The sequence below is a fragment of the Sorex araneus genome, chromosome 3, assembly GCF_027595985.1.
Source record: "Sorex araneus isolate mSorAra2 chromosome 3, mSorAra2.pri, whole genome shotgun sequence".
NCBI lineage: Eukaryota > Metazoa > Chordata > Mammalia > Eulipotyphla > Soricidae > Sorex > Sorex araneus.
Window position 1 is genome coordinate 102481044 of NC_073304.1, and position 21375 is coordinate 102502418.

The window sequence follows — 21375 nt, forward strand, 5'->3', positions numbered from 1 at the left end:
ATGCGCATAGACACACCTACACACATACACACACACACACTGACACACACATACACCAAAACTAGTAGGAAGGCAGGCTTATTTGCAATAATGAGAAACACACGTATATTTAAGTTAGTTTGTGGCTTTTTGAGCAAAAGGGAATAAAAAACAATAAAATCCCAGACTACATGTTATAGTAGTGTGTGTATGGGGATGGGGGTGAGGGGGCAATAGGGAGGGAAAAGCCACATGCTCCAAGGTTTACAGCATTAGTGCAAACAAGTCACAAAACTATATCACAGCTAGTTTAATCGAATTTTTCACAATCAGTTGCATTTCAACTTGATTTCTAAACTTTTATTTATTTTATTCTATTTTTATGTATTTTTTGGGTTTGGGGCCACGCCCGGCAGTGCTCAGGGGTTACTCCTGGCTCTACACTCAGGAATCACTCTGGCAGAGCTTGGGAGACTGTACGGGTTTGGGGGGATAGAACCCGAGTCGACTGCATGAAGGCAAATGCCCTACCCACTGTGCTATCGCTCCAGCCCTTATTGTTATATTTTTGTTCTTTGGCCAGGCCTGGCTATGCTCAGAGCTTACTCCTGGCTCTGCATTCAGGATCAATCCTGGAGGGCCCAAGGGACCATACGGAATACCAGGGATCAAACCCAGATGAGCTGTGTGTAAGTCAAGTACTCTATCCATACACTAGAGCGTCAGCCCAACTTTTGAGCCTTTATATGAGGCACCTGGCTTCCAGGTTCCCATAGTCCCTCACCAGGCCCCTGGCCCCAGTTACTAGAGGTGCTCGCTTGGGCCATGCAAGCATTTGAGTTTGAGTCTTGAAGATAGATGGACAACAGAAACCAAAATGCACCCCAGCTCTCTGAATTATGCTTCCTAAGGAAGAATGACTCGCATGAACAACGTATGCCATAACGTTGCTTAAAGGGAACAGCAAGCTTGACCCTGAGTATCCTAGTGGCGAAAGCAAAGAAGGCAGCCCAATAGACTGATTCCGACTGGCAATAAGTTTAAAAAGAAGCAACAGAAAACTTTACTCAAGAAAAGTACAATTAGTACACCCATCCCCCGCTGTAGCATCCCCTCTGATGCAACAAAATTTTGCTAAGTATGAATATCCAACAGACCAAGATCAATGAATAGATCAGGATTATTTATAATTGAACTATTCATTGTTCCTATGCAGATGGTTCTGCTAAGTGTATGAAAACAATTTATTCACAGTGGGAGAAGATAAGAGAGGAGAGAGGAAGGGGGGAGATGAGGAGAGGGAGGAGATGAGAGGAGAGGAGAGGAGGAAGAGGAGGAGCACAGGGGAAGGGAGGGGAGAGGAGGACAGGGGAGGAACCACAACTGTATTTTGTACCTTGAAATCAAGTTCCTTCCATGAACATGGCCTTTGTGTGCTTCTAGATTGGGATTTTAGAATCCTATAGGGATCCCAGTGGAAGCTACGCAAATACATTAGTAAAAAAACACGTTGAATATCCAACACGTCCTCGAACTCCCAGTGTCTACACAGATAAAAGGAGAGAAAGGGAATTTGGAGGGGAGTAGAGAAGAACTTAGCGATCTTCCTTCCTTGCCACATTCTAGGTCAGGTCGCTACAGTCAAAGGGAAAACAGAACTATTCCACCTGTGTGTGGAAGTCAGCCTATGTGCCGTGTTCAGGGTCTAAAGCAAATGGATGATGAGTATCTTTATAGTCGTTTGTTCGACCTCTTATTTTTCACATATCCATGGGGGTCAGGGCGAGAAGGACACACTGAGTGGCTGGGGAAGGAGGGTGGCCCCAGCTTGTCCAGCACTGCCCTGCAGGAGCGCTTCTTTGTGCTCTGTGCTTTTCGATAAGAAGGATCTCCTGGGTCTTTAGTCTGGAATTTTCTATGATGAGAACCACAGGGGTGTCTTGTTATGTTGATGATGTGACTTTTAGAAAGACCCCAGGCCTTCAAGATGGCGCCTGGTTGCCAAGAAACCAACCACATGATTGATTATAGGGCTGAAACCTTCTTTCCCACCCTGGCCTCCCCAGTCCTGCCCCTTGACCTCTCTGGGGAGAGGAAAGAGCCTGGGAGTTAAATCAACCAAGTCTCAACGATTTCACCACCGCTGCCTGTGTGGCGAGACCTCTGACAAAGCCCAGAAGGGTGGAGTTCAGGGGGCTTCTGGGTGGGTGACCACCTGGGGAGAGTCAGACAGGAATGAGGGCGCTCTGGGCTCCTCCACTCATCTTGCCTTACGTACCACTTCATCCTGCTCATCCTGAAAAGTCTGAAAATCTTTCCCCAGGTTTCATGTGTGAAAGTCAATCCAACAGAGGAGCCAAGTATCCTGGGGGAACTTTATGTTGGTTTGGAAGGATAGGAAGTCACATGGGTTCGTGATATAAATCTGAAATCAAGGTGCGGGGCCCAAGCAATAGCCCAGCAGGTAGGGCGTTTGCTCTGCATGAAGCCAAGCCAGATTCAGTCCCCAGCATCCCATATGGTCCTCGAAGCACCACAGGACTAATTACTGCATTCAAAGCCAGGAGTAAACCTTGAACATCACAGGGTGTGGCCCAACAAACAAACAAATGATGTCAGGTGGGAAGAGCCTTGTAAGATTGTCTCTAACCTTGCTATGGAATGCTCCATCCCAGAGTTGGTGTCCTTGAATGGCCACATTATAGATAGGGTTCTACCTATCTACCCAGCAGGTGGCCCACAATTGCATGGTGTTGGTGCTGGCAGTGAGGCGAGTAAGGGCTCCCGCCCAGCCTCCAACCCAGCTGCCTGAAAATCTTGTTCTAGGTTCCGATGCCTGGATCTTGCCCCAGAACTGTAGAATCTGACTCTATGGGTTGGGGCTCGGGAAACAAGGCTCTAATTTTGTTCAGAACATCTTTTGGTGACACTAAAGCACAACCAGGGGTCTGGGCTCTGACCTCTCTGGGCCAATGATTCTCAAGCTCCAGTGCAGAAGATTTACTTAGTAAGGCTCAATGCAGATTTCTAGCTTCTCTTTCCCTGAGGTTCTTTTTTTGTTTTCCTTTTTGGGTCACATCTGACGATGCACACGGGTTACTCCTGGCTCATGCACTCAGGAATTACCCCTGGTGGTGCTCAGGGGATGATATGGGACTCTGGGAATCGAACCCGGGTTGGCCATGTGCAAGGCAAACGCCCTACCCACTGTGCTATCACTCCAGCCCCATCCCTGAGATTCTTAAGGTTTGTTTTGAGTCACAACTAGCAGTGCTCAGAGCTTACTCCTGGCTCTGTGCTCAGGAATCACATCTGGTGGAGCTCAAAGACAATACGCATTGGCAGGGATTGAAGCTGGCTAGGCCACATGTAAGGCAAGAAGCACCTTCCCCATTGTACCAGTTCCCTGTCCCTTCCCTGAGATTCTAATCTAGCAAATCTCTGGGCTGACGCCAGTGCTGAGAACAAACAACCCAGACTTCCTTCCAACCTAGCACCACAGACATGCGACGTGTCTTACAACCATGGAAACAGAAGAAGTATCTAGTAATAAAAAATAAAAATTAGAGACAGCATTATCAGAAACTAGAAGGGAAGTGGGTGATCAGCGTGACCTGCTCTTCCTTCCTGCCTGCCACTGTGTCCCTGCAGACCCGTGCTGGCTACAGAGGGCGGACAGGGCCATCCCCCCCGGGAAGCTGGGGAGTGACTGGGGAGTGTCCTCCAGGACCACTGGGTGGGGGTTCTGGCCAGAGTCCCCTGGGCACCGAGAAGCGTCCGGCTCTCCTAGGGGCTGACTTTAATCTCAAGCCCTCCCTTCTCCCTCGCCAGCAGCTGAGTTTCCATCCTGCTCCCCCAGGCCTGACGGTTCCGGTCACACGGGAGGTTAGAGGCGGTTTCTGCCTCCATCAGGCTCTTCCCATAACCCAGGAGGAGAGAGAGGGGGAGCTGTCCACTGTGCCACAGGGTGACTCAGCAGAGGAGACAGCAGGGGCCCCTCAGGAGCCGTGGCCGGGAGCCGTCCCCCGCCTGCTTCCCCAGCCAGCCCCGCTGCCCAGGGCCCAGCTGGAGGATGAATTTTCATGTGACGTCTGTGTTTTCGCTCCCAGGGACCTGCTCGTCGCTGCTGCAATATTTCACCAGCTCTTGTGTTTGTCGGCTCCACTAATCATCAGCCTCAATCACGGGTGCGCTATTTTATGAATTAATAAAGATCATCACGGCAAGTCCAAGGGGACCCGGGGAAGAAATGCATGCAGGAGAATTTTAATGAGCACCATGGGGAATTTCAACCTTTCCTGGCTTTTTATTTTATTTTATTTTATTTTTTATCTTCCCTTCTCATTTTCTCACAACGGCCCACCCTCCCTCTTTCCTGAAAAAAAATTTTTTTTTCTGTAACTCCCCCCCTACACTCCTCTCCCCTTTAGCCAGATCCTAGCCAGAGCTGTGCTATATCACTGTCACGCAAATTAGGTGTTGTTGTTAGGCCCACAACGCATCATCCTGGGGAGCGCAAGCACCCCACACACCTGCTCTCTGCCCTAATTGGGCAAATGATCTGCGATTTGTCATGCTTAGCCCAGACCCTCTGCCTGGGCCCCCACCGCCCCCCTCCGACCGCCAGCCTGGGGTTGCTTGCAGCCACGGCAGATGTAAAGCCCTGTGCGTGTGCGTGCGTGTGCGTGTGTGTGTCAAGACAGATCTTGTACTCATTATTGAATAATTCATTGTTGCGTTAATGTCTTCAGATACCATCTCACTTCCTCACTCTTCCTCTCTCTCATCTGGCTCGCTGGGGAAAACTTGATTATATTCCCGCTCTGACGACAGAGTATACAGATAAAAGATAATTGCTTGGCTTGACTCCTCCATTGATATGAAAATAAGATTTAAATTATTCACTCTGGTTTAAAGGTTAGTTGAAGGTTATTACAGGGGATGAAGGGGGAAAAAAATCACTCTTCATAACGTTCGGGGTAGAGATAAGACAGGTTTGAAAGGGCCTAATTTGCACTGTAGGCAGAAGCAGCTTGTTGTGAATAAACTGAGAATCCCTCCAGAGATTTTAATCTAGGAGAAGTCAATTATTTATAAGCAAATTATGGCCGGTTTCTCCTCTATAGAAAGCTCCCTGTGTCATAAATACGGACGAGGCGGTGTCTGTTCCCACAGGGCTCCCACTTTTTCTTGATCACCCAGCCCGGCCTTGGTCACACGGGGAATTTAATAAGGCACCCCATCAGGAAGGCGGGCAGCCCATCCTGGGGGCTCCTGCAACAGGCAATGCCAGTGATCATGGCGAGACAATGGGGTCTCTGCCTGTGTGCCTGGTGGGGAAGGCTGGGAGGCAGGGCCAGGCTGCAGTGTGGGGCCACCAGAGCCCCCCTCGGCCGCAGCCTGCACCTTCCCCTCGGGTTCTCTCCTGCAGCTTCTCTGAGGAGGCAGCTCCAGCCGGGAGCCTGCGGGTCAGTAATTGATGGCCTTCTGTGTTTCTGGAGGCGGGGCGCTGTTTCAGGCAGGACCAGTGGCCCCTGCTCAGGCTGCTTGCATTAATCACGGGTGGCGCTATCTGTCCAAAGAAAGAGCTCAGGACAGAGACCCCGAGCTGCTGGGGAGCTGCAGCCCGTCCCGGGAATGCTCCTTCATCATGTCTGTTTTCTGGGGGCGCACAAGGGGCTACGTGGGCTGGGCAGGGAGCCTTGAGCTCCCACACGCCCGTGGCGCTGGCTTCCTGCGTGCAAGAATGTTCTGAGAGTCCCTTTGAAGAACTTGGTTCTGGGGCCATTGTCCCCCAAACGTCTGCTGACTGGGCCCTCCCAGAACCATTTTTGGTTAGTTTGGGGGCCACACCTATAGGTGTTCAGGGCTTCCTCCTGGGTCTGTGCTCCAGGGTCACTCCTGGTAGTGCTCGGAGAAGCCTGTGGGGTGCCAGGGACTGAACCCGGTCAGTGTGTGCAAGGCAAGTGACCGGCCCAGTGCACCAGCTCTCCAGCCCCTCTCCCAGGACCTTCTGCTCCTGCTCTCACCTGACGGCAGGTGTCACCACAGCAGCCTGCAACCTCTGGGGCTCGGGAGAGTATCGGCCAAGGGTAAGAAAAGACAGGCCTCAGGGAGGACTGGGGGCCTGGGGCCGGGGCAGGCGTCCTGCTGGCTATGGACAGCTCTGTCAGAGACTGCCTCTGGATGCAGCTGTCCACCCAGGGTCAGCAAGAGCCTGTCTGGAGCAGCTCTGCCCCCTGACCTTTTCCCACAAGCTTCAGGTAGGTGTGAGTCAGCCGGGTCCACACCAGCCTAGTCCCCGCCCGCTGTGACCTGTGTCACTCAGGCCACACTGCAGACGGGTGGCCGCTGGCCCACAGAGGGGATCAATGGCAGCTGATTCCAAGCTGCTTGGATGTGGGGGGCTTCCGGCCACGTCCCTCTACCTGTGTTCAACTCCAGGGCCGGATCCCACTAAAGTTCTGGCAGCCAAACTAACGGGATGCATTTACATGTGTTTCCATTTACACACATATTTGTATGTGGACACACAAACATATGCGTCTTTGCTCATGTGTTTATATGTGCACACAAACACATTAAGTGGCCTTTGTCCAGCTTCTACACTCAGGCTCAGAGATGTCAAATAACTTGTCCAAAATCACACAGCCCATCAACAGCCAAATTCAGACCCCCCCCCCAGCCCAGCTAATGATTTTTTTGTTTTCTATCTGACGTTTGAGATCCAGAAAAAAAAAAAAAACAGTTGCTTATCTTACCATCTTGCCCCTGTATGGAGGTGGGGTGAGTGCAGGGCTTAATTCTTCATCTGGACTGGGGTCTCCTGGGCCCCTTTGAGCTCTAAATTCTATGAATACAAATTTAGTAGAATATTCCTCAAGGAATATCCTCAAAGGCAGAGACCTTATCTTGAGTCATTAAGAGAAAAGAAACATTTGCTGTATATTAACCCTGACTGAGGCAGGCTTGGGGCCCTGGGAAAGCCTGGACTCCACAGGCATCTGGGAGATCTGGGCAGGCTCAGAAACAAAACAGCTAAGAGAAAAAGGGGAGGGCCCGAGGAGGGAAGGCAGGCAGGGCAGGTGCAGGGGGCTGGAGAGGGGTCCTGTGATGCTCCCGGGCTCTCCGGAGGGAGGGGCAGGCCCAGAGAGAGCTGGAGGACTCCGCTCCCGGCAGACAGGGGCAGAGGGAGGAGGAGGAGGCAGAGGAGAGGAGGAGGGGGGGAGGAGAGGAGGAGAGGAAGGGTTCCTTGGAGATGACCCATGGAACTTGCTGAAGCGACAGAAGGAGACAGGCCCACGAAGCAGCAGCTGGAGACGGTTCAGCACGTGATGATGCGCCGGATGGCCCGGGTTCGATCCCCAGCACCATGCACGCCAGCATGGCCAGGCGCCAGCCTGAGTCAGAGCCAGGAGTAAGCCTGAGCACCGCCGGGTGAGACGCCCATCCCGAAAAAGGAAATAGCAGTGTGGCGACTTTGGGTGCAACACGAGCTTCCTGTGTGTCGGACGTGTGCGTGGACGTGTGCATGCTTAGAGACAAAGGACCAGAAGCTGGACATGAGGGTCCTCTCATCTCCACAGGCAGGACCTGGGCGGTGACGGCACCAGCGCTCCAGCCCGCCGACCCACTCCGCCCAAAGCCCGTCTCCTGGTGGGGTGGGGGAGGAACCGTGAGGCCCCCCAGGACCCTGCTCCCACGCTCTTTCCCTGCTGGAGCAGGAAGCCTGGGGCCTTACACACACTCGCACAGGGCCTGAAGAGTCTCTGCCGCGGGGGAGGGAGGGAGGGGAGGAGGGGGGAGGAGAGGGGAGGGGGGAGGGTAGCTTGAAGATGGACTCGTAGTGGTGCAGTGGTGCCGGAAGGGTGCTGGCTCCACACACTCTTTGGGGTGTTGATGACTTCCCCGCTCTGGGCTCTGGGCTCTGGGCGGGCTGAGGGACTTGGCCACTCCGCCAGCCCCGGGGGCGACGGCCCACACCGACTGCGGGATTAATGAGTCTGAGAGCGTGGCAGGAGCCGGGGTTACCCATCGGATCGGAGATTAAAACCCTCCTAATCATTTTTGCAAGCTGACTCCCTAATGCGATGCGGGATGCGGCTGGGTTTAAGCTCTCATTACCCACTTCCACCCACAAGCTAACAGGTCTCGCTCATTCGCCACGGGCAATTTCCTGCCCCATTGCCTGTGGAAACCGGGGGGCCGAGCCCCGGGAGGAGAGGAGCTCTCCGGGGCCCCTCTGTGGGCAATCAGGGTCCAGGCGTCTCTCCTCACCGCCGACCCAGCCCGTGTGTGTGTGTGTGTGTGTGTGTGTGTGTGTGTGTGTGTGTGCGCGCGCGGGGGGGGGGGGGTGACCAGCAGCCAGCGAGGTGAGCGGCAGCCCCCAGCCCCGCTATCTCTCCCCACCCACAGGGTCAGCCAGCTTAGACTCAGGGCTTGTGACTGGCATTTCCCGTTCTTGAAGGACAACAGAGCCAAGTGTGGTCTGCATTGCAGGGTCGTTTCCCCTCCATCACCGCCTGCCTTTGTGTGGAACAATAGCCCCCGTTCTGCGTGCCTGGGGCCTGGCACGGAGGGTTGGATACACGAGCTGATCTCCGGCGCCTGCTGCCTTCACGGGCCCTCTCCACTTCCTCTTCTTACCTGCGGAACTGGTGCCAGCAGTCAGAACCCCCCCAGCTGGGTTAGCGATCTCTGAGTCCCCCAAACGTGGCCACTTAGAGTGCCACGCACAAGGCGTTTATCACCTGCCCAGTCAGCCCTTGCGGGTCAGCCCGGCCGGGGCTGGGTGATGGAGATGCCTTCTCTGGGAGACGGCCCACCCGAGCAGCGGGGGCAGGTCGGCTTCTCGGCAGCAGTCAGTGTGGAAGGATGCTTGCAAGCAGCACCACACGGCTGCGTGTGGCCTGGAGGGATGTGTGCTGAGGAACGCCGGGTCAGGTAATAAGTGTCCCCAGCACATGGCCCTCGTTGTCTCCACACACGGCTGGAGCAGCCCAACCGTGCCAGGTTCACAGGGGAAGCTCATGGGGGGACCCTTTGTGCCTGAGCTCCAGGGCTGGGGGACTCCCTGTGAAGTGCTCTGCGACTGCACTGGGCCTCCATGAGGTGGCGGGCAAGGGGTTGGCCAGGACTCTCGCACCACCGACATCTGACAGGGTCGGACGAGTGTTTCCCAGATGGCTCTCTGAGGTGGTTGGCAAGTTGACACTGGAGGTTGGCAAGAGAGTGTTGTTCCTTGCCAGGTGGTCCCTTCCTGAGACTGGCTTGAACCCTGGCACACAGCTGCTAGTTCCCCTCACACACAACAGTTTGAGGAAGCCGGAGGAAAGCAGCCATATCATGTGTGGCTTTGCTTGAGCACCATGCCCCATCTGCCTGCTCAGGAGAGCAGAATGAACTTTCATTTGCTCTGGAACTTCCTTCAAACACCCATGCGTGCCCACACCAGCACCCGGTGCCGCGCTGAGTGTAGTGACCAGGGTCTGGGGACAACCCCACATGCAACAGCAAGGGTGAGAGGTAAGGAAGTTGTGGCATTTTGTATATATACACAGAGGCGTAGTATGCAGCTGTAAGAGATGAACAGTTGCAGCTTTCAGCAACCTGGGTGAAACTGGGCTGGTCACGTGAAGGGAAGCAAACCAGAGGGCGGAGGCGTTCCAGATGATGTCACTCACTGTGGCACGTGGAGAAATGGGAAGGGAATGGAAGGCATCAGGAGATGGCAAAAACTGGCCCTGGATTACCACAGTGTCCTCGGCATGTGACCCTCAGTCTCCACACACGCACCCGTTCCAGGTACACAGGGGAGGTCCCTGGGGAGCCGTTTGTGTGTGAGCTCTGGGGCTGGGGGACTCTCTATGGAGGCCATAGGGGGAGCTGGTGGCTCAGAGGGAATGATGAGGTGGACTGGAGGTGGCAGAAGGACAGAAACAGGTGCACTGGGCACTTTGGTGGTGGAGAGGTGAGGTAACTGTGTGTGTAGCTACGAAGCACCCACGTTATTGTACAATTACCGCACACATGTGACCCAAACTCAATATAAAAAAGAAATGAGTTTGCCCAGGGCCGTGGGAGAGATCTGGGAAAGCACCAAGTGACACTGGAATATCAGACCTAAAACCCGATTATTCCCAGCTCTGTCAGTGACGGTGCCTAAAGGGTATGGACATGTAAGGTCAGAGTCCATCTCTCCTAAAAAGGGTCCTGGACTGCAAAGGTCAGCCGAGTGTGGTGAGGGCTACAGGGGGCCCCAGGTGCCAGCTGGCATTGGGGACCATGTAGGAGGCATCTGTGACAGTCAGAGCCCCGTGTCCCCATTCGGGGACCCCCAACAGCGAGGGGGCAGATGTGAGAGCAGCTACCTGGCTCTCTTCAGTTTTCCATCCACCACCAGCGCTTTCTACTGCCCACATGAAGAAGCAGGTTCCAGAAAGATCCAAGAGCCTGTGGAGCTGCTGAATCAGGTTCCAGAAACATCCAAGAGTCCGTGGAGCTACTGAATCAGGATTCACAGCCGTGGGCAGGCGGTAGATGAGGAAACTGAGGCCCCAAGACTTGAATGACATGGTGGCAGCCAGGGTGCTCTCCCCGCTTGCCTCGTGGGGCTCTTGGGAGGTCTCAGTGTCCCCAGTATTTGCTGGCCGGGGCCATTGGGGGGAGAGGTCTCTAGTGGCACGGGGACACGGGGGTGGGAGGAGGGCAGGGAAGGCTTCTTGTCGGTCTGCTCGGGCGCGGGCGCAGGCCACAGCCAGCCCCAAGGCAACGTCACGAACCACCTTCTGCACTGCTCACTCCCCTCCAGGCCCCCAGGACCCCCCACAGACCTTCACCCCACCCCGCACTGGGGACTCACAATCACACCCTAAAACCTCTCCAGAGCCGGGCGGGAAGTGTGTCCACCCCGCAGACAGGGAGCCCGAGTTCGCCTCCTTCCCTGTTCCCTGCGTGTCCCCTCTTCCCACTGGGGTCTTCTCACTGATGCTTGCCAAGCCCCCACCCTTCGGTCCACGTTCCCCTTAGCTTGTTCCCTGCCTGGTCTCCTGTGGATTGTCGGGTGATTCTTAGATGCTTCCTGAACCCCCACCCAGGGCTGACTCCTCCCTGAAGGTTGTTCCAACTTGGTGGGCACGTGGGCTCAGAGCCATAGAACCTCCCAGGCCCAGACACTGAGTGAGGGATGGGACCTGTCTTGGGCCTCAGCCAAGCTGCCATCAGGAACAACCTACATGAGGTAGAGGGCAGGAGAGGAAGCCTAAGCCCTTGGCCACAGAGATGGGGAGGGGGATACTGGAGAGGATCCCCAGCCTTGGACATTCTGCCCTCCTCCTCGGGACCCTCTTAGCTGCCCTGTCATCAGTCCTGTCCCATGGCACGCAACCCCGCCCCCACCACCCCCCACCGCCTTCCTAGAGAGCACGCTTCCATTTCATAGATAGGTAAACTGAGGCCAGGGAAGGACAGGACAGAGGCTAATCAGCCTACTTCCCAAAATGCAGCATGTCAGAAGCCTGGGCACTCATTTCTGCACCTCTGTCCTGCTTCCTTGCTCTGTCCCAGGTTCTAGGGAGACCCCTAGACTGTGAACCCCAGGGCCCTAGGGCCATCCTCCCACCAGCTTTCAGCTGCTTGCCGTCTGCCCTCTGTGTTGTGACGGGCTCAGAGCCCCAGAGTCTCGGGGGGCAGCCCTGCCCAGAGCTCGCTGGCTGAGCCTGGAAACCCAGGTTGTCCTTTGGAAAAGAGGGGGCCTCCTTCTGTGTCTGTGCTGCCCCCTCCCCACCCCCGGGCCCAGGGGCAGGCAGCTGGCGGGCAGCACAGCCTGACCGTGAGGAGGTCCGGGTGGGAATAGCACAGCCTGGGGGCGGGGGTCCCCACACACAGCCGCTTGCTCCTCCACCTGCTGGGCCCGGCTGTCCGGGGCCTTGGGGCAGGGAGGAACGTGCCCTCCTTAGCGGCCCAGCAGGGGGCGGTACCGAGCACATGCCTGAGAATTCTGGCTCCCAAGCCCGCCCCGTTGGCTGCAGTGCCCAGGGGCCTGACGGCCAGCCCCCCCCCCCACACACACACCCCTCATGCTCTGGGGGACAGCGTGTTCCTCTTCCCGGGTGCCTCACCCCAGACTTGCCAGGGACCGAGCTGCAGGGGCTGCGCTGACTTGATGGCCCTGGAGGGCCGCGTCTCGGGGGCTGGGGGCAGACACGCCAGTGCCCCCCCACCCCCGCACCCTCCCCCGCACACAGACCTGCAGAGCCGCACGCGCCAGCCCATGTGCCGCCAAGGCCCCGGCAGCGCCGTGCAGACGGACACACAGGCTCACCCCACTGACCTCAGAATGTGCCAGAACCTTCTCCACGCTCCCTGGGAAAAGCCGCTCTGCAGTTGCTAGGGAATCTGGGAGAAAGCAACCAGGCTCTCTTCCTCTTGGATGCACATCCCTGCCGCTCCCCGGGGGTGTCGGCTTTATTTTTCCCCTGCCGCTCTCCCCCAGGGCTTGTTCCCGAGTCTCTTCTCTCCTGTTTGCTGCGGAGCCAGGCCAGGGCGGGGGCGGCGGGGGAGGCAGCGCGCTGCCCAGCCCAGCTCTCGCTGGAAGCTGCTTGGTCCGACTGTTGCTATTGATTATGGCAAGATTGTGTGTGGCTAAGAGCTCCTCGGAGCCAACTGGTATATTAAGCAATCATTTCTATAGCAGATGACATAACTCCCCCGGCATCGGTTCGTCCTAATGGGCCTGGTATTACTCATGTGCTAATTGATTGGGCACGGAGGGAAGAAAAACGAAATTCACTTGTGAGGCGATTTTATGGCAGAGCTCATAACAGAGGTAATTTGCTGAAAATGTTCAGTCCCGCTCCGCTTATGTAAGATCATCTGTGTGCCTGTGTTTTATCTCCTCCGCGGCGCGGGAAGCTGGCCTGGCGCTCGAGGTAGACTCCCCTGGGGACCCCCGCGCTGACAGCTCCACACTGGCTTCCCAGCTGCCCCTGGGGGAGGGTTGACAATTAGTGCCTTCTGCAGAGCCTTCCCGCCTTGGGGGGGCTTTCAAACCCTCTTAGCATCTCCTGTTTTTTTTTTTTTAAAAAAAAAAGAAAGAGAGAGAAAATAAAAGAAAAACCGCTCTATCGAAGGGCAAAACAGTTATTTTCAGATCAGCCGTTTAGTGTTACAAAGGCTCGTTCAGAGAGGGAAGGATGAAGGAGGGATTATTCTTCTTACTTTATCTGGAGGAAGAATATTTGGCCTGCAAGAGAGAAGGATGGAGAGATTTGAAGAGGCTTGAAGGCTCCCTTCCTCCTGTTTGCTCCCTCTCCCTTCTGTTCCCTTCGGCCTTCCTCCTCCCTTCTCTCTCTCTCCACACCCCTTCCCTCTCTAGAGGACCGGGCCTGGCTGGCTCTTCCCCTCCTTGTCCTCACAGTCCCCGGGGGCCGGGGCCAGGGCACTTGCACCATATCTCCAGATGCACAGAGCTGGGGATACTCTGAGGTCAGCGGCCTTCTGGGGGTACCACCTCCCCCCAAAGGTTTTCTGCAACACAGATGGGGGACTCACTCCGGGCTCTGAACTAGGTTTCCAGGGTGAAGGAGGCCTTCCTAGGAGCCTGAGCGTGTGTTAGGAGGGTGCTGAGGGCCAGGCTGTGCTGTTCTTCCTGCACCATGGGGGGCTGGGGTGGGCGGTGCCCCTTCCTGAGTCTAGACTAGCATTGCCTCCTTTTGCTGATCAGTTCAATGATCTAGAAGTTTCCATGAAGCGGGGTGATCCAGGCTGCTTTGATCCAAAGTGAAAGCCAAGAGCTGACCCATGGGGGTTGCGGGGTGGATGTGTGGATCCTTCCAGCAGGTCCCAGGTGGACTAGAAAGTTCCGTAGTGTCACTGCATCTAGGACATGTGCAAACCAGTCAGGGTGAGGCATGTGACCAGCCAGCTTCTAGCCAGACCCCTCCTGCCCTGTGCCCGCCCAGGATGGAGGTACATTTCATCTGGGCCAGTTCTGACTCAGAGGTGCCCTGCCTGAGGCGGGACTTCCGGTCTCCCTGAAGACCCCGCGGTGCCTGAAAGCCCCTGAGGGATTCGGGTACCTGGGAAGCCCTTTCCATAGTTCCGGCTTGTCTTCTCGCTGTGTGGGGAGATGCCCCCAGAGGCCAACCTGGGCAGCTCTTCCCACACCCCCACTCGTCCTCTCAAGGGGACCCAAGGACCCAAGGACCCGGGGCTGTGGAAGGCGCCAGGATGGACCTCAGCTCTCCCGAGCCCTTAGGAGGCACCCCAAGCCCACCCAGGGGCACTGTCTGCTGGCAGACAGGCAGACCTGCTCAGCACCCACCCAGTCTCAGTCCGAAGGCTCCCAGCTGGGCAGTGCCAAGTGCTGAGACACGTCCGTCAGCCTTTCTGAGAGGACTCTTCCCTCCGAGATGGGGAGACAGACCACAGAGAGCACACGCGGGGGCCCTGAGGGGCTCAGAAGTGCAGCAGGCAGCTGCCTGAATCTTTTATTCGAAACCTCGGGCTGGCCTGCATGAACCCATTTCTCATATGGGGAAACTGGTTCGGGCAGCTGGGGATGGGCTGAGTGTGCTCAAGCCATCACTCATACTAACTCTGGCCCTCCCTTCACCCCTGCAGGTCGGCAAGGAACGCCTCACGATAGAGCGTGGCCTTCCCCGTGCTGATGGGGCACTTCGGTCAGCGGGCGATGTACCAGGCTCTTGGGAGGGACTCATGTAAGCACGGACTTTCCCCAGATAAACGCAGTGAAGACTCTCGCGCCTGAGGGATCTTGAGAATAATCTTGGGGGGAGATTACATGGGCCCAGAAGTGCTTCCCAGACGGCCGGTCAGGAGCGCCTGACAAATCTGTCTTCCGGTTCTCCGTGGGGGCGGTGGGGAGGTGGAAGCAGAGTGACCTGGGGGGCGGTGCCAGCTGCCAGCCTCGGGAGGCTGCGCGGGCCTGTGGGGCTGCTGGGAGGAGCCTTCCGGGGTTTCGACAGGATTGCAGCAGCTCAGGCCAGCCCGGGCACGGTCGCGTCCTCAGAGCGGCTTCTCACTGGCCCAGAGCGTCTGGTGGGAGCTGGGGGGTGGGGGGGTAAATGACAGGGAAGCACAGAACACCCTGGGGGTTCAGGCAGAGCAGAGGGGAATGTGGGAGCAGGAGGGGAGGCGCTGATTTTATCTGGGCCTGGATTTCCCCACCCTAATTACCCTGTGATAATTAATAGGTCTAGAACATTTGCCTTGAAGCCAAGCTCCCTGAACAGTGAGCAAGGAGCAGGGGGTGTGATTGCCTAACTGGAATGTGCGCGTGTGTGCGAGTGTACGTGTGTGCGCGTGGTGTATGCGTGCGTGCAGGTGTGTATGCATGCGTGCATGTGTGTACATATGTGTATGTGTGTGTGTTTGTGTGTGCATGTGTGTGAGTGTGTGCATATGTGTGCATTGTGTGCATATGTGTGTGCGTGTATATGTGCATGTGGGTGCACGTATGCATGTGTGTACATGTATGTGTGAGTGTTTGTGTACGTATATGTGTGTGTGCGTGTGTACATATGTGTGTATGTGCCAGTGTGAACTGTATGTGTGTATGTATGTGTGTGTACATGTGCGTGCATGTGCGTGTGTATGTATGCATGTGTGTGTGTGTTGCGGGGTGTGAGAGGCACAGTGGGGCAGTTGCCTGAGGGGTCCTGGGCTCCTGCATTGGTTCTGTTCCCAGGTGAGAACCACCTGCCTGGCACCCGCTCTGCCCACAGAGCCGCCATTGCAGTGCGGGGTCCTGGGGAGCCCGTGAAGGACGCGCAGCTGCTCTCCTGGCAGGCCCTGCGGTGGCTGCAGTGGGATGCACGGGGCGCTGTCGAGGACCAAGACAGAGAGCAGGGACACAGATGGGACCAGAGTGGGACGCTGGCAGCCAGGCTGAGCTGCACACTTAGGGGTTTTGTTTACTAGGGGCCCACACCCGCCGGTGCCCAGGGCTTACTCCTGGCTCTGTGCTCAGGGGAACCTAGAGGGTGCTGGAGTTCAGACTGGGGCTGGCCTCGAGCTAAGCAAGAGCCCTAAGCACTGTGCTCTCTCTCTCGGTCTCACTTTTTGTTTGTTTGGTTTTGGGGACACACCTGGCAGTGCTGGGGCTTGCTCCTGGCTCTGTGCTCAGGGATCACTCTTGGTGGAGCTCTGGGGGAATCATATGTGGTTCCAGGGGGTTGAACTCCGGTCAGGCACATGCCAGGCAAGGGCCCCACCCGCAGTGCTATTGCTCTGCTCCTGGCCCGGCTGTTTTTAATGACCTCTGTCACGGGCACAAGGAGATTCTCTACTTCCCGGTCCTTCCTGCTGCCATTGCTGTCTCGAGGGCGGGACCTATCTGCCCGTGTGGTGCCAACACCCCTGCCCATGCAGTGGACACGGCACAGGAGGCAGCGGCACTGGGGTGGTGGCAGCACCACCCAGACCGCGCTCTGTCGCGCGGGCAGCTGCAGGGATCCAACTCAGCTTCTCAGCTCTGCCCGGCCTGCAGGCTCCTAGATGCTCCCGGGATGTTCGGTCTCTCCTCACCGTGGCCCTGGGCTCCGTGGCTCCACTCGGGAGTGATGCTAGTGAAGAGCCACCCACCACCCCCATACCAGGCCACAGGGAGGACTGGGTGAGGGGAGGCTCACGGGGGTGCACCAGGCTGGTCTGGAGGAAGCCCCCGCAAAGGTCACTGTCATCATAATTGGGGACAGGTATGTTGAGGGACAGAGAAAACTCACCGGACCCCACCCCAGCCTGCCTTGAGCTTCATGTAGGTCGGCTGGCTCCTGCCATCAGCTCAGCTCCTCCTGAGAGGGAGCCCTGGGGGAGCCCCCAGTGAGGGCTTGCGGAGGGCAGGCAGGGTGGGGAGGAAGGAGGCAGGGCTGAGCCCCCGCTGTGGCCCATGACCTGAAGGGGCTACGGTGGGTTCTGGACATGTGAAGAGCTGGACAGAGAAGCTGAGGCCTTGTGGACTGACCTAAACAGGGGCAAAAAGTGGAGCCAGCCTGCCCCCCAAAGGGAAGGCCAGGAGGGACCCCCATGTCTTTCCCATACCCCTGCCCCAGCAGCTTTGACATGCAGGCAAAATGCTTGACACGAACATCCTGAATGAATGTGTGTGTACATGTGTGCCTGTGCATGGGTTTGTGTGTGCATAAGTTTGTGTGTGCATGGGTGTATATGTGTTTGCATGTGTGTATGGGTATGTGTACATCTGTGTGCAATGAAGCATGTGTGGGTTCATGGAGATGCATGAATGTATGTATACATGTGTGCATGGATGTGATCATGCACGATGTGCATGTGTATACATGGGTTGTGTGCATGGGTTATGTATGAGTTTGTCTGTGTGGTTTGTATACACATAGATGTGTGTACATGGGTGTGTGTTTGTGTACATGGGTGTGTGTGTGTGTGTGTGTGCATGGGGGTGCATGGGTGTGGGTACACCTGAACTGCATTCCAGAGACACCTGGATACAGGAAAGTCCCACAGCACCCCAAGGTCCCTGCAGCTCTAATCTCATCAGTGCATCCTCTGCAGTGTTGAAAGGGACACTCCCATGGTTTTCAGCTGAAATGGGGGAGGGCGGACAGAGTGCAGGCCTGACCTCTGGGTGGGGCCAAGGCCTGGCAGGAGCCAGGAGGGGCCCCATTGAGAGCAGGTGGGAGGCTCCTGCAGGAGGCTGCAGGCGGGACTCAAAGACTCTGGGGTACCACCCGAGCACTTTACCCTGCCCGGTCTCTCTGAGGACCCCGAGAGTCTCACTTTCTGCCACCTAGAGCCCTTTGGATGCCGTTTCCTCAACCTGAATAGCTTCCCACAGGGCTCTGCAGACGCAAACATTTCTCTCACACTTAGAGCAACTTTCTTTTTGTTCTTCTCATTCATCTTGTTCTTGTTCTTCTTCTTCTTGTTCTTCCTCTTGTTGTTGTTCTTCATCACTGTCACTGTATCACTGTCATCCCGTTGCTCATTGATTTGCTAAGTGGGCACCAGTAATATCTCTATTGTGAGCCTTGTTGTTACTGTTTTTGGCATATCGAATGTGCCATGGGTAGCTCTCCAGGCTCTGCCGTGTGGGCGGGATACTCTTGGTAGCTTGCCAGGCTCTCCGAGAGGGATGGAGAAATCGAACCCGGGTTGACCTCATGCAAAGCACACGCCCTACCTGCTGTGCTATCCGATTCTGGCCTTTATTTGACCAGTCCATTGCTGATGGGTTCAATCTTCCCCTCAAATAAAGCTGTGGAAACCCCCCAGTGCCTTTGCACAGCTCTCTCGCTGTCCTTCTGTGAGTCTAAAGCAACATCCATGAAAGCTCTGCCCTTCGATCCTGCTGCCAGTACGAATAAGTCTTCACTGATGCATACCCAGCGACGCGAGGATCAGTCACACAGCAGTGTCCCCGCTTTCATCCTTCGTGAGGCTGTCTCCTGCCACACTGTCCTCACACAACAGCAACCGAAGAAGGAAGTTCTAGACTCTTCCTCTCTGGGCAGGAAAGGAAACCAAGGCACAGAGGGGTGAAGTCACTTGCCCGAGGACACCCAGGAGGAGGGGGCAGGGCTGGCTCTTCTGAGGCCTCTGCGAGACTTGACTAAGGCCTGTCCTCCTTGCACCTCTGCCTGTCCACGTCCCCTCTGGGTGCCATGGTCGGATGACTCATCCTCATCACCTCTTTGTACCCCAACCCACTCTGAAATATCTTTAAGAGACACTTTTTTCTTGCTTATTTTATTATTGTTATTATTGCTATTATTATTACTGCAGCCCAGCAGTAGGATGGTGTCAGGACTAACTGTAGAGCGGAGGGCACACAGGCTTTAGTGGTCACGGCATGAGTGGCAGAGCGAGGCCTGGGGCTGTGTTCATGCTTGGTCCAGGTGAGGTGAGGGGGGAGGACCGACCGGCCGTGCTTCCTTCTGTTTGCTGAGACCAGGGAAGACCCACATGCCATGAAGGGAGCCACTTCACAGCACACCGTCAGCAGCTCTCACAAACTCACCCCCACCGTCTAGTTCCAGAACGTTCCATCCACCCCCCATCCCCCGAGGAAATCTGTGCCAAGACAGTCTCTGCACTTCCCTTCTTGCTCCCCCAGCCCTGGCGACTGGCATCTGATCTCTGTCTTATTTGGGGGCCACACCTGGTGGTGCTCAGAGCTTACTCCCAGTTCTGCACTCAGGAATCACCCCAGGCAGGCTCGAAGGAGCACAGGAGCTGCTGGAGTCCAAACCCAGGCTGCATGCACGGCAAACGCCCTCCCCACTGTACTCTCTGCTCTAATTTCTGATTTCGAGACTTGCTTTCAGGGAGAAAGCCCTACACAGCTGGTCTTCTGTGACTGGCTTCTCCCCTGGGCTGGGTTCAACTGTGATGTATATGGGGACAGAGGTCAGTAAAACGGCCCATCTAGAGACTGATGGCCCTTCCCCAAAGCACATGTTCAACACGGCCACAGTGACCTTCATCCTGGAGCAAGGCTGTCTGGGGACCGGGCTGGGGGAGGCGAGCACAGGAGACCAAGGAGCAGGTGGCCGGTGAGAGCCAGGGTGGAGGTCAGAGCAGGCAGAGAGTTTGAGGCCAGGTGGTGTGGGCAGGGGCTGTAGCACGGAGGCCACGGACGCACGCAGGGAAGGGACAAGAAGCCACCAGCGGTCTTGGCGCCTGGGCAGTGTCACCATCTCTGCTTTTGACAGCTCTTGTGCGACAAAATCCGTATATGTACAATTGATCTGTTTATGAGATGCCATTCAAGGGTTTTCACGTATTCCCACAGCGTATGTGCCATACTCAGGGAGCACTCCCATACCCCCAGCCCGAGTCCCACTCCAACCTCCGTCCCCCACTTCCTACTCAGCCCTGGGCACAGTCAAACCTGCTGCCTGTCTGAATCTGCCCCGTCTGGCCCTTCCCACAGCAGAGCCAGACAGTGCGGGGTCTGTGCCCGGGTCCTGGCACTCAGCACCATCTCGTGGAGGCCCCTCCATGTTGTAGTACGTGGTCAAGCTTCATGAGATTCTGCTCCTCTCCACGCCCAGTGCTCAGTTTAGTGGACCTGGGCTTGTTTCCACTCCTTGGCTGTTAAACACTGTGCCTTTGAGTGCTTCTGTGGGAGTGTCTTAACCTACGAGGCCCACACCAGGGAACGGAATTGTTGGGCCAGGACGTGACTCTACTCTAAGTTTTTGGATTGTGTTAGGCTGTTTCCCAACGTGGCCAGAGAGTCTCCACGAAGGCTGCTGACAACTCTTGGAATGGGAAGAGGGGTGCAGGGGTCATGGAGGAACTGGGGTGCTTCTGCGGCCAGCCTGGCTTTTCCAAATGAAGTGCCTAACCCCTGGCGGTCTCACTAAGAATGAGGCAGGAGAGGTCAAAGTTTAAGGGGTTGCTGGAGCCCCTCATCTTGGGCCACGTAGATCCAAGAAGGTAATGCTTTATAGAATGACACTTTAGGGGACATACACCTTGCCAACTCCCCAAAATCTCACAGCGTTTAGTCCTGCCAAGAAATCAAGCTGAAGGGCAGAGCCCGGAGAGTGAACAGCCCCCTAACCCCCTGAACAGCAGACAGGAGTCCCCAGCACGGCCTGTTGGAGCCTGGCTGTGATGGACATCGCCAGCAGAGACATGGGGTGGGGTGAGTTGCCCCGAAACCTGGGGGCGGGTCTCCTCTGGAGAGAAGGTGGGGGGAGGCCAGCAGGAAGCCCCCGTGGCTGAGTGAGGGTGTGAGCAGTAGCCCCGTGGGGAGAGCTAGGCTGTGTCCACTCTCTCTGGCCAGTGCCCCCCACACAGCCAACTCTCCTTCCTTTCTTCCCTGACCTTCTCAGATGCAAGAAACAAAGAGCCCTGGCGCCTTGGCCCAACGCCTTCTCTCCAAACACCGACAAAAGCCCAGGTAAGCCTGCAAACCAGCCTCATTTTCCATGCCAGCCCCGACTCCACCCCAACACGCCCATCGCAGTGACATACACAGCTGAGGTGCTCCTGGGGCTCCAGGTCCCGGCTGGGAGAGGTGGAGCTCTGTCCTTCCCTGCGGTGCTCCTTCCAAGGGCTTCGGTGCTCACCCTGAGCCTCCCACAGTCGGAAGCTGACTCCCACTTCCTGGGAGAGTCAGAGGGTTCCATGGGCAGGTGGAGGCGTGGTGCTCACCCCTCCTCCGCTACCTGCCCTGTCCCCTCTGCTCAGCGTCAGGGATGCGAGCCCCCTCTCCCCCCAGGTCCCGTGTTTTGGACACGCTCACTGCAGGAGAACCGCAAGTACCCAGGGAGTTTGGGTTTATCTGCCAACACATACACGTCTCTGTTCATTTTTAAAAGCCGGTGCCCTGGGCCTGCCTGGCTCCTGGAGGCGACCAGTCAGCCTCGCACAAGCTGGCGGGTGGCG

The 21375-nt window shown here is 56.3% G+C and overlaps 1 long non-coding RNA gene across 1 annotated transcript in view; it reads right to left on the bottom strand.

The window, feature by feature from the left end:
- Positions 1–12479, bottom strand: part of LOC129403632 (uncharacterized) — a 51443-nt gene extending 38964 nt beyond the window's left edge. The window contains exon 1 of the long non-coding RNA XR_008629343.1: positions 12311–12479. This is a non-coding gene — a long non-coding RNA (uncharacterized LOC129403632). The remainder of the gene's footprint in view (positions 1–12310) is intronic.
- Positions 12480–21375: the final 8896 nt, after the last annotated feature.